Genomic DNA, 11,765 nt, shown 5'->3' with positions numbered 1-11,765 from the left:
CATTTGGTTTTAACCAAAAACTAGCGATCGTGGTTGACCATCCACCAAGAGCCAGGGGCGTCGCGCACACTGCCTTAAAGCTTGAAACAGCTGACAGGGGAGGATCTCTTCATGAAGGAGCTCGGACGGCCTATGTCACTTGCCCCAGATGGCCCAGCTCAAAGTGTCAGAGCCTGTGAGACCCGGGATCGTCCTGGGTGCACAGTCCTCACCCCCAGTCCCGCTGCCCTGCTGGTGGGGCCCGCCCCCTCCATCTGAGACTGCAGGCCCTGCCCATCCGCATCAGCTCTGACACAGTGTCTGGGGAATGAGGTAGAGTAGGCACAGTGCACAGTGGATTCTTGGTTCTTCCCCAACCAATGGACTGGCCTGAGTCTGACCTGGAGGAAGCACCAGGCAGGACCACCGGCCAGGCCTGTAGCCCTATCCCCACGTTCTCCAAGCTTCCCAAGCGCGGTTTCCATGGAGCGTTAAGCTGAGATCTCGTTTTCAAAGAACGTGGGTGCGCTCCCGGGGCTCCATGAAGACCCGGGGACATTTGGGGCAGGCAGAGGAATGCAGGAGCCAAGCGCCAAGAGACACAATCAGGATCCCATTAACATTTTGATTGCAGCATTGGATCCCCTGGCGCCTCGGCCAGGACACACGCGCACACATTCAATCTGGAAGCAAAGATTGAGCCAGGGAGAGGAGCGCAGAAAAGGAGCAAAACAGACTTATTTTAATAATGCTAAAAATAACCATGTCAATATTCCCTTCTGTTTGGGAGCCCTTCTCTCTGCTGGTGGTGAGAACTTGAAGTGGATTTGGGCTTCCCGCACCCCCCAGACCAAGCTCTCCAGGGCCACCTGTGGGGTCCGGGGTGAAGGGCTTCTTGGGGACCCTCCGTACACTCGTCTGTACAGTGCAGAAAGCACCTCCTCCCCCGTCTGCCCCCAGAGAATCCCAGACCCGGAGGAAAGCTCTCCTCTAACAGATGGGCACATGGAGGCCTGGAAAGAGTCAGGGACTATGTGAGCGCAAGAGGAAGCTGGTGTGCCTGTTCCTCAGGACAATCGAGGCGGCATTCCCCATGAAAGGAAGAAGCTGCTCATGCAGCATGACCACCAGCACTGACCTTTCCCCAGCCCCGAGGTGGCCCAAGTGTGGATCCAGGTGACCCCCGTGTTAGAACAAGAAAGCCAAGGCCCAGCAGGTATGACTGGTCCCGGGTCCATGGGACAGCACCCAGCACCCCCAGTTCCCAGTGGAGCTCTTCTGAATGAGTGGTGCAGGCCGCTCACTGAGACATCAGTGCCCACCTGGTCCACCATATGGGACTGAGGTCCAGTTTCTGACTGGGACCCCATCGTCCCCCCCACCTGCCTTTCTCAGCGCTGACCCTGGAAGGTTTGTACCTTGACCCTAACTCAAACATGCCCTCTGTAGCTTCTGGCTGGTCTTCATTCCACCTTGCAACCTGGCTCTGCCCCTCTGAGCCCAGCTGGCCACAGTCAGGCCTCTTACTGGGGCCTTCCTTGTCTCAGCTGTGAAGCTGGCCCCACCCCTGGCTACCCTCCAAGCAGCTCCTCCAGCCTCCCTGATGCATGATTGGACACCAGCCCCTCCTAGACGCTCTCAGTGCCCCTTGCATAAGCCCCTCCCCACCAAGCATGCACCTGAGCTTGGCAGCACAGGTCAAGGGAGGGTTTGCCCGGCCCCTGGGCTAGTGGCTTGGAGCACTGGGTTTCTCTTGATGCTGCCCCCACCAGTGACAGCTCACTCCCTGTTCTCTGCTCACAAGACTCAAGCAGAATACTCACAGCCTTCCAAGATTGCAGTACCCTGACTTTCAAGTACCCTCCCAAATGTCTCTTGGCTCACCACCCACCAAACCACTAGCCGTTACCTTGACATCCCTGTTCTCACACCCTGTGCCTCTCTCTGCACCATCTACCTTCTATCTGGTAGAATATGCTCCTTCTTCTCTTCCTGCCAATTTCCTATTTGGTCTTTAAGACATAGCTAAATGCCACTTCCTCTGTGAGACCTTCCCTTTCCCGTTCCCAGGCAGAGCTGACTTCTCTCTCCTCTGAAAGCCAGCAGCTTGTCCAGACCTCCACCATGAGCATTGCTGCACTGTGCTGTGATGAGCTTCCAGGTGCCAATCTCAGTCACTCAGTGTCTGTGACCTTGGGTACATTATTCAACCTCTCTATGCCTCAGTTTTCATACCTATAAAACATGACTTTTCATACTGCCTACATTAGAGGTCTGTTGTGAGAATCAAGTGAGCGAATGTGTGTAGAGGGCTTAGAATATTACCTGGCAGATATTATGTGCTCAAAAAACATTAATTACTATGACTATCAGCAATATCATCACTATCAACGCCATCATCATCATCATTATTATCAACATTGGCTTTATCACCACCATCATCATCACTGTCAACACTACCACCACCACCCCCATCATCACCATCATCATCACCATCATCATCATCACCATCATCCCCATTATCACTACCATTATCATCCCCACCATCACCATCATCCCCACCACCATCATCATCATCATCATCATCACCATCTTCATCATCCCCATCATCACCACCACCACCATCATCATCATCATCACCATCTTCATCATCCCCATCATCACCACCACCATCTTCCCCATCATTACCATCATCATCAGCAATTTCCCTACTGGACTTTCAAGCTCCCTGCAGGTAAAGAACAAGTATGAGTCAGCATTGTCTCCCTGGACACATTGGCTGACACACAGTAGATGCTATTAAATCTTGCTGGATGATAAAATGGATGGGCAGGTAGGAAAATGGGTGAATGAGTGGGTGAAGGAAGGGGTAGATGGCTGTATAAACAAATGAATGGGTGTGTGCATAAGAGGGGTGGGATGGATGAATGAGTCAGTGAATGAGTGAGTGAGCTGCTGTAAGGAAGAGCAGATGAACAGCTGAGGGGATTCCTCCTACGCTGCCCTTTGCCGATGCTGAACTGCTGAGTAATGGCAGGCATCACAGTGTCCCCACAGAGCCATGGCATTAAAATCCCTGAAGGCTATGTTGTCATATCCAGGGGAGACGATCTCTGGAGCCATCAGCAGCACAAGTGAGCTCCCCCCAGGTCAGCCCTGCCGGGTGGTCAGCCCTGCTGGGACAATGACACCACCCTTCTAACCTCCAGAGGTGCAGCGTCCTGCCGATTCCAATTCCCTGGGCTGGACGGCTCCCTTTCCAGCCCTCGGTCCTCAGAGGGGGTCTCAGGGCATGCTGGGGGCCAGGACCTGGGCTGGGAGCAGCAGGAGTGCCTCCCTTGCCTCCCAGCCCCACCTCTCATGACCCCAATGCCCTTGCCTTCCCCATCTGACTTGGGCACAACAGCCCTCCACACCCTCCACTCTCAGATGCTGAGCTCCACAGGGGTCTGCTTCACTCACTCCTGCCCCCCAGCACCAGAGCCATCATGCTCCACCAGGGGAGAAGCATCTCCAAAGACGGGGGTGGGGGGGTGGGGAGGGTAGCACTGTCCTGCTTAAGGTGACAGAGCTCTGTCCCCTCTGGGCTCACAAGCTGTCAGGGCAGTCTGCAGGGATGGGGAGAGACACCCTCTGGGGAAGAGGCTGGACTTCAGCTATCGTCCGTGGGGTTTTCCAAAGCTCCAGAGCCACCTTGGTGTTCAGTGTAGTACTTCTCTGACTCTGAGGTCCCCGGATCCCTTTATACTTTTAAAACCGAGTAGGACCCCGGAAAGCATTTGCTTGTGGAAGTTACATCTATCAATGCTGACAGTATTAGAAATGAAATGTGATACATTTAAAAATATTAATTCATTAAAAAAATAAAGCCATTACACATTAACATAACTAACTTGTTTTTATGGGAAAAAAAATACTGTATTTACCCAAACCAGTAAAAAAAAAAAAAAGAAGTGAGAGGTGTGGCAAAGTGCTACATTGTTACAAATCTCTTTTGTGTCCGGCTGAATAGAAGCCACTGGAGTCTCATTTCCACTCCTGCCTTCAGCCTGCTGGGACATGTGGCTTTGATTGAAGTGGATGAAGATAAACCCAGGACCTCCCTGGAGAGGACTCGGGGATCTCCACAAGCCCCAGACCACACTCTGAGAACCACTGGCTGAGGAAAATTTGATCTTGTATCTTCCCTGCGTAACTGTTGCCAGGATATGTGCCCGCCCTGACCCCCCAGGCAAGAGGGGGTGAGACCACCCAGGGTCCAAGCCTCAGCTGCTGAGTCCCTCTGAGGTCCTCCTCTCTGCTAAGCCAGTCCCTCCTCTGGGAAATGCAAACAGGTGCTCCCTCAGGCTTTGTGAGGACTAAGTAAAATCATGAATGTGTATGCTTCGCTCCACATCTCACCTGGCCTATGGGAAGGATTAAGAAAATCGTATGCCAGTTGCACCAGTCACTGTACCTCCCCACCCCCAACTCCAGGCGATGCCCACTCTTCCTCCATGCAGGCTTCCTGGATTGGCTGAGTCTCCTCCTTCCCTCGTCCTCCCACTCTTGCCTGTCTGCCCCCTGGAACCCAGCACTCACTTCTAACGTCACCTCCTTCCTGGACCACAGCATGCCCCACCTCATCACACTGCCCCCAACCCCCATGCTTGTCCTTGTTACCGCAGAATCCAAAAGGGGGAAGACCTCCACCAGCTTCTTATGGTGGACACAGCGATCAAGACCCCTGCTCTGGGCACAGGCAGGCCTGGGTTGTATGACCTCATAGGAGCCCCGGTATTTCCATCTGTCAAGTGGGAATAAAAGCATCTCCCTCATGGGACCATAGGGACCATTAGAAATAATCCATTTGCTTACCTGGCTCACTGAATGCTTACCCTGGGCCAGTGGCCAAGGCAACCAAGTCTAATGAGGGAAGCAGACATCAAACCATCAGCCCGAAGTCAGGGTGGTGGAGGAGGGGCCCTTGGGGCGTGGACAAGAACCCGTGTTAACAGCCCAGGTCAGGAGGAACCCAGAAAGGCCCAGTGGAGGATGGAGACCTATAGGTGGAGAGGGTCCCAGGGAGGAAAGAGGAGCCAGGCAGAGTCCACGGAGGGGCTGCTGAGCCCGGGAGGGCAGGGAGAATGACAGAACACTAGGACAAGTCCCAGCCTGAAGCTGCGGGTGAGCTGGCTGGAGGGGGAGGGGGAGTCAGGGAGCCGGGTTCTGGGGTTGTGGGGCCCTCCAGGGGAGGGGCAGGGGTGGCCCAGACTAGAGCAGGGCAGGGGGAGGGTGACAGGTTGTCTGGACGGCTCTGCAGAGGCCCAGCCCCATCGCTGAGACTCAGAACAGAGCTGCTCCATACATATTTATTGAGGGAATACACGAGTTCCCCTTAGAAAAAGGCATAATAGCAAAATGACAGTCATTGTCACTAAACAGATGTTTAGTTTCACCTTGGAGAAAAGAAACTCACATTACTATGTCGCTGTCCCCTGTGCCTCTGGGGGTCCACCACCACCCAGGTGTGCCCCCCTGCGCTGGCCGGGCTGGAACCTGGTCTCCCCAGGCTCCCCCTTCCTCACAACCCAAGAGTGGAATCACGGCCCCAGCTGTTGTCTTTGTGGTCTTGGGATCATGCCACTCATGCAGTCATTCATTCATTCATTCATTCATTCATTCATTCATTCATTCCCTCATTCCTTCATATGAAACAGGAGTTCAGGACCTATTCTGTCCCAGACCCCGGGCCAGGCACCAGCTGTGGTCTGATGAGATGGCCCAACTCCAGCCCACACCTCCCAGCCTCCAGCCTCGGGCTCCCAGCCTCCACTCCCAGCCTCGCCCTCGCAGCCCTCTGGCCACACCCCACTCCAGCTAGTGGCAGTCAGCAACCTGGCCATCCTGCTGAACATTCGTCAGGCCATTGTCTTTGCAGAAAGACCTCCTGGACGTTCTGCCAGGACCCACACTCCCCGTGAGACCCAGAGCAGAAGCTCCCTCTTAAAGCTCACCCAAAGAGAAGTACTTATTCCTCCATCTACACAGTCCTTTAGCCTGCATTTAACAAATACTTGTGGACCATCTGCTCCACACCAGGCTCTGATCCAGGTCAGAGGTGAGCAAGGCAGCCACAGGCTAGCAGCAGACCCTCCCCAGTGCCCCCCGCTCACATGTGTGAGCCACACGTGCCGTGGTGTCCCCTAGGGGACCGAGGCAACCCAAGGAAACAATGGTATCTCAGCCAGTCTGTTGCCCAAGCCTGGAACATAGTAGGTGATCAGGGAGGGGAGGGGGAGAGAGGAGGGGGAGGGAAGAGCAGGAAGGGAGCAGGGGAGGAGCAGGGGAGGGGAGAGGGGAAGGAAGGGGCAGAGGGAGAGGGGAGGGAGGAGGAGGGGACAGGAAGAGGGAGGGGAGGAGAGGGGAAGAAGAAGGGGAAGGGAGGGGGAGGGGGCAGGAGGAGGGAGGGGAGGGGAGGGGAAGAAGAGGGGGAAGGGAGGGGGAGGGGCAGGGGCAGGAGGAGGGAGGGGAGGGGAGGAGGAGGAAGAAAGGGAAGGGAGGGGTGCAGGGAGGAGGACCAAAGGCAGCTTGGCCTCCTCTAGAGGCGGCTCCGGTCCGCGGGCGGAGTGTGACCGTGGGTGTCGCCGTGGGCCGCGGGCTGAGGCGTTCTCCCGCCAAGCTGGCACTGCTCTGTCCTCACCACCCGCGCAGTTCTCACTGCTGCTTCTGAAAATGTCAACTTCTTATCTCGCCAGAATTTTTCCTGACTTGGAGAATTCAATAAAGCAGCTGAGTAACGCTTAAAATAATAATGAAGCTCTGTGTTTCTGCAACTCCCGGCTGGCAAGGCAGAGTCGGGCTGCCTTTCTGTGATGATCAGTCTTCATTTTCACACCGGGCCAGACAGCTCAGCTGGGCTGGGCCGCCCGCCGGCCCCGGGGAATCAGCAGGCCCTGGGGTGAGGGTGGGGGGGCACGCTCTCCCTGCTGACTGGGCACCTGTGGGAGGGAAGGCTTCGGGGCCCAGTTCGACCCTGCCCCCCACTACAACCAAGCGCCCCACTGTCACCATCCAGCTCCAGCCCTCCCTCCTCTGAACTCTGCCCCGTTGCCTTTCCACCTGGGAAACTCCTATCCACCCTTCAAAGCCCAGCTCAAGGCCCAGCCAGGCCTTTTCAATTCCTTCAGCCTTTGGAAGGGCTAGACGAAGCTGTTCGGTATCCCACGGTCCATCTGAGCTGCAGCAACAGCCCAGGAGGGTAGAATTGCTATTTCTCCAATGCACAGAGCAAACAACTGAGGACCAGAGCAGGGGCCCTTGGATTTGTTGACCGTCCATGGAGTGTGGGCTGTACACTGAGCAAACCAGTGGGGCTTGTCAGGAGCACAAGGCCATCGGTGGCAGATCCCAGGCCTGGAACTGGACTTCCTGCTAGGACTCAGTGGTCTTTGCAGCTCTCCTCACCAGTGGGACACTGCGGAGGCAGTGGACAGGCAGAGCAGCTGGGGGCCACGTAGGTCCCAGTGACACCCTCCCTGCCCTCTGTGCCCTTGGTCAAATTCGGTGACCTCCAGGAGCCTTGCTGTGTTCGTCTGTTCAGGGGTGCCAAGGCAGTGTCTTGCATCAGGACGCAGATGAAAAGACTGATGCCCATCACTGTCTGGCCCGAGGGCAGCACCTCCATGAGCCCCATCAGGCCAAGGAGCCCCAGTGGCCAGTCTGTTCTCCCCTCAACACTCCACCCCTCTCTCCACTCTCCAGATCCAGTGCACTTAGCCTGAACCTCCTCCAGTTTGTCAATAATCTCCTCTCATCACATGCTGCCAATGGACCCCCAGGCTAAGGAGAACTAATCAGTCTGGCCTCCTCCCTCTGCTACCTGGCCAACAGCAGAGGGATCCATCCCTCCCTGATTCTGTCTTTAGGGATGAGGGTGAGGCTGGGTCAGGAAAGGCCCAGTCAGAGGGGAAGCCTCTGGGTGCAGAGTTGGGCAATGGGCTGAGGGGCTGAGACCAAGTCCCTACCTGGGGCTTGTTTGTAGACTGTAAACTGTAGAGTGCCTAGCAGGGTGCCCATGGGTGTGAGAAACCCAATGCTTTCTGAGAATGAACCTGAAGACTCTCTGCAGACTTGGGCTCCACCCCGGGCAACCCCACCCACATTCCTTCATCTGGAAAAGGGGAAACAGACTTCGGCCGACACCTCCCCAAAGTCGCTTTGCTGTCCAGTGGAGCGATGGAGTTCAAAATCCTCGCAAAGGTAAGAAGGTTGTGGAAATGTCTTAAGTACCACAGAGTCACTCCAGGCGGAGAGAAGCCTGTAGATGCACCAGCCGCTGCCTCAGAAGTCCATTCATGGGTAAAATAGCACAGGAGGGTCTGCTGAGGGTGTTCTTGACCCTGACAGGGGTTGATTCTTTAGAGCAACGGTTGTCAAATGGACGGGGCCCAAATTGGGCCAAATGTCTGTTCTTGCAAATAGCTCCTATCAGTTCTTCTTATGAGGCATCTATGCTGGCTTTCTGCATACGAGAGCGGAGAGGAGTAGCTAGGACAGACACCGAATGGCCCACAGAGCGAAAAATATCCACTATCTGGCCAGCTACAGGATGTTTGCAGACCCCTCCCCGCGTTCAAGGACAGTTTGTCTGAGGCAGGGGGACTCGCTGTGCGTCTCCAGGCCCCCAGACAGCATCTCCCTCCCAGCGGCCCTCCCATCACCTGCTCTCCCATGAGCACAACCCAGACTCAGCCTCAAGTCGGAGGGGTGACTCTCCTCAAGTAAAGCCAATAGGAAACGACCCTGGGATGATATGGACTGTGAGGGGATGAGTGGATTGGGTCCCAACCTGCAGGGGACTCAGGGAGGCTTCCAGAGGAGACGCCGAGTGCTGAGCTGGGTGTGCGCCCACAGCTGGGAGATCGGACCCCAAGCGGGCGTGAGAGAATGCTCAGGGCTCCACACCTGAGTCTGGGGGTCGCCCCCTGGGGGGGCCTGAGCTGAGCTGAGTGGTGGGTGTGTGGGGTGGAGGGGAGACTCCGGGGGAATGCGCAGGGTGCAGGGGTGATGGAAGAGGTGCCAGACTCAGACGTGAGGATTGGAGCTTGTCATTCCAGCCAACGCATCTACAAACAAGCGCACGAGGCACTTGGGTGTCATCTGAAGCCAGCGAGGGGCCCCACACAGTCCCACCCTCCCAGTGAGCCCTTCTTCCACCTCCCCCCGGCACACCAGCCTGGCCTCATCACTCAGCGGCTCGTCGCTAAGTGATATTACCAGCGATTACATGCACTGCAGTCGTGCACACCGGTTATCACTGCCTAATTGGGTCATAATTTTGACAAATGTGTCACTCTGGAGATCCTGACTATACCAGGATCCCCAGCACCCTCTGCCACAGAATGTGCTCTGCTCCCCCCCCCAATTTCCTTGACTTTCAGGTTCATTCTCAGAAAGCACTGGGTTTCTCACACCCATGGGCACCCTGCTAGGCACTCTACAGTTTACAAGACTCCTTTACAAGTCACCCCACCTCAGCAGACGCTGAGTATAACTAACTGGATACAGACAGGGAAATCGAGGTCTAGAAGGCACAGCGGGGGCAGGGGGCGGTGAGAAGGGCCCCTCCCATCTCTCAGGCTGCGTGCCCAGGACTTGTGCAGGGCACCTTGCAGCCCTCAACTTTTCTCTCTCAGGAAGGGGCAGGCGATACTGGCCCATTCACCACGGGAAGTGGAGTTCTCAGAGCTTCTGGAACATGCTGGGCAGTGTAGGGACAGCAGGGACCAGAACCGTGGTCCTTACCCTTGTGGGGCTGTCCAGTTATTATTATTCTTAGCACTCTTATTATCAACTTCTGTACCTCAGAGATGACCGCAAAGAATTATACAAGTGGCTAAAAATAAAGTAAGAAATCCAGAGCATTGGTCTGTGGTAGACCCCGGGGAGGGCCACTTTCTAAACTTTCTCTGCATGCTCCCAAGTTGGGGGGCCAGGGAGGAGGCTTGTGCGCCCCTGTCCAGGGTCCTGAAAGTCTGGAGTTCTGCATCCATCCCGAAGGCTGCCTCCCTTTCCAGAACAGGAGGGACACTGTTTCCACAGGGACACTGGACATATCATGGCTTATTCTAACTCCACACAAAGTACCAGAAGGGTGGGGCTTTCCAACCCCTTAGAGACAGGGGGGCCCCAGGCAGGAGCTCTGGAGCCAGGAGCTCCTGGGTTCAAACCTTGACTCCACCACTTGCAAAGTAGAGAACCTCTCTGAATCTCGGTGTCCCTATCTGTAGAATGGGGTGATGAATTCCCCATGCCCTGTGACGAGGCAGCAGGATGGCTCTGCATCTGAAAAGGCTCACACAGAGCCTGGCCCTCCTCAAACCCCAGTTCCTGTCTTGAGCCCCCCTAACCCCCTTTTTATCAAGGGAAATATTGGAGAAATTGTTCTAAAAGTACTCACTAAGCAGCAGGCTGTGTGGGCGGCTGGCTGCCTGCTTCATCTGCATGTAAGCCTGGCGCTGCTCCAAGGGCCCGGGAGGGCTGTCTGAGAGGGGGAGTTCAGAAGAATGATTGTCATGAGACCCCCCCCCACCTTGGTCAAGAGCTTGGACCCTGCTAAAGCACAGCTGGGGACAGATAGGAGGGGCTGACAGTGCCAGGACCCCAAGGCCAAAAACAACAGCCCCAGGTCTGATGACAGCCCCACTCTATTGACTTGACACTGAGGTCTGATTGGAGACATTACCAGTCAATACCCTGGCAGGATTACAGGCTCCATCGGAGAGAATCTTCCCTAGAAGACTGGGGTTTGGGGGGGCAGAGGGGGAGGGGATGAATGATGGGGCTGCTTGGGAGGGTTCATCACCACCAACCAAGGGGTAGATGAAACAGGCTCTGATGGGGCAAGAGTGGACCAGGTGAGATGCCCCCACCTGGTGTGAGGGGCCATGCTGAAGATGGCCTGGATCAGCCTCCCGGGTCTGGCTCTAGGCCTTTGGAGGCTTACTCAGTCCATCCAGTCTCCTAACATACATTTGCTGAGCCCCTATGATATGCCTTCAGAGGTGAAGCCCAAGAAGCCCCTGAAGGACCAGGAGTATCCCAGTGGGGCAAGACTGGGACTCCCAGTGGGATGGGGTTGCGGGAGGACATCCTAGAGCAAGGCAGGCTTGGTTTGAGTCTCCAAGAGGCCAGGGGTTACATGTCTGAGAACCAGAGAGAAGAGAGCTCCCGAGAGAGCAGAGCTCCTGCACACAGAGGGGTGAGGCTCGGCTCCCGCACACGGAGGGGTGAGGCGCAGCTCCTGCAATTGGGCAAGAGTGACTGAGGCCGTGGAGCTGCCCGGGGAACTGCCAGCAACTCAGCTGGATGACCTGCTCTGAGGACCCAAAAGGCCATCATCCAGCACCAGCCCACCACCTGCCTGCCTCAAAGGGAGGGGGACCCCTGCTCAGGCCCAGCAATCTCTGCTGCCTGAGGGAATTCAGCGAGGCAGGGGAGGGTCCACTCTGGACAGCTGGAGGCTGCTGAGTCGGGGAGGGTGCCCGGTGAGCCTGCCCCCCGGGAGGTGCCGAGAAGTCGCCGGACTTGGCGGACTTGGCGGACTTGGCGAGAGCATGTTCTAAGGTGAGATTTAATAAGAGGACTGGGAAGAATAAATTCTATTACACAATTTTATTTCACAGCCTCCCCTGAGTTGAATAGCAATTGCCGATGCAGGGCTCGGGATATAAATAGAAGAGATTTCAGGGCTGGGAGGCCTGGGGACTGCCTCGCCGCCCCCTCGTTTTGCAGGTGGGAAATGC

The sequence above is a fragment of the Leptonychotes weddellii genome, chromosome 4, assembly GCF_054177405.1.
Source record: "Leptonychotes weddellii isolate Sample4059 chromosome 4, ASM5417740v2, whole genome shotgun sequence".
In the NCBI taxonomy this organism is placed as follows: Eukaryota; Metazoa; Chordata; class Mammalia; order Carnivora; family Phocidae; genus Leptonychotes; species Leptonychotes weddellii.
This window is presented reverse-complemented; position numbering follows the sequence as displayed.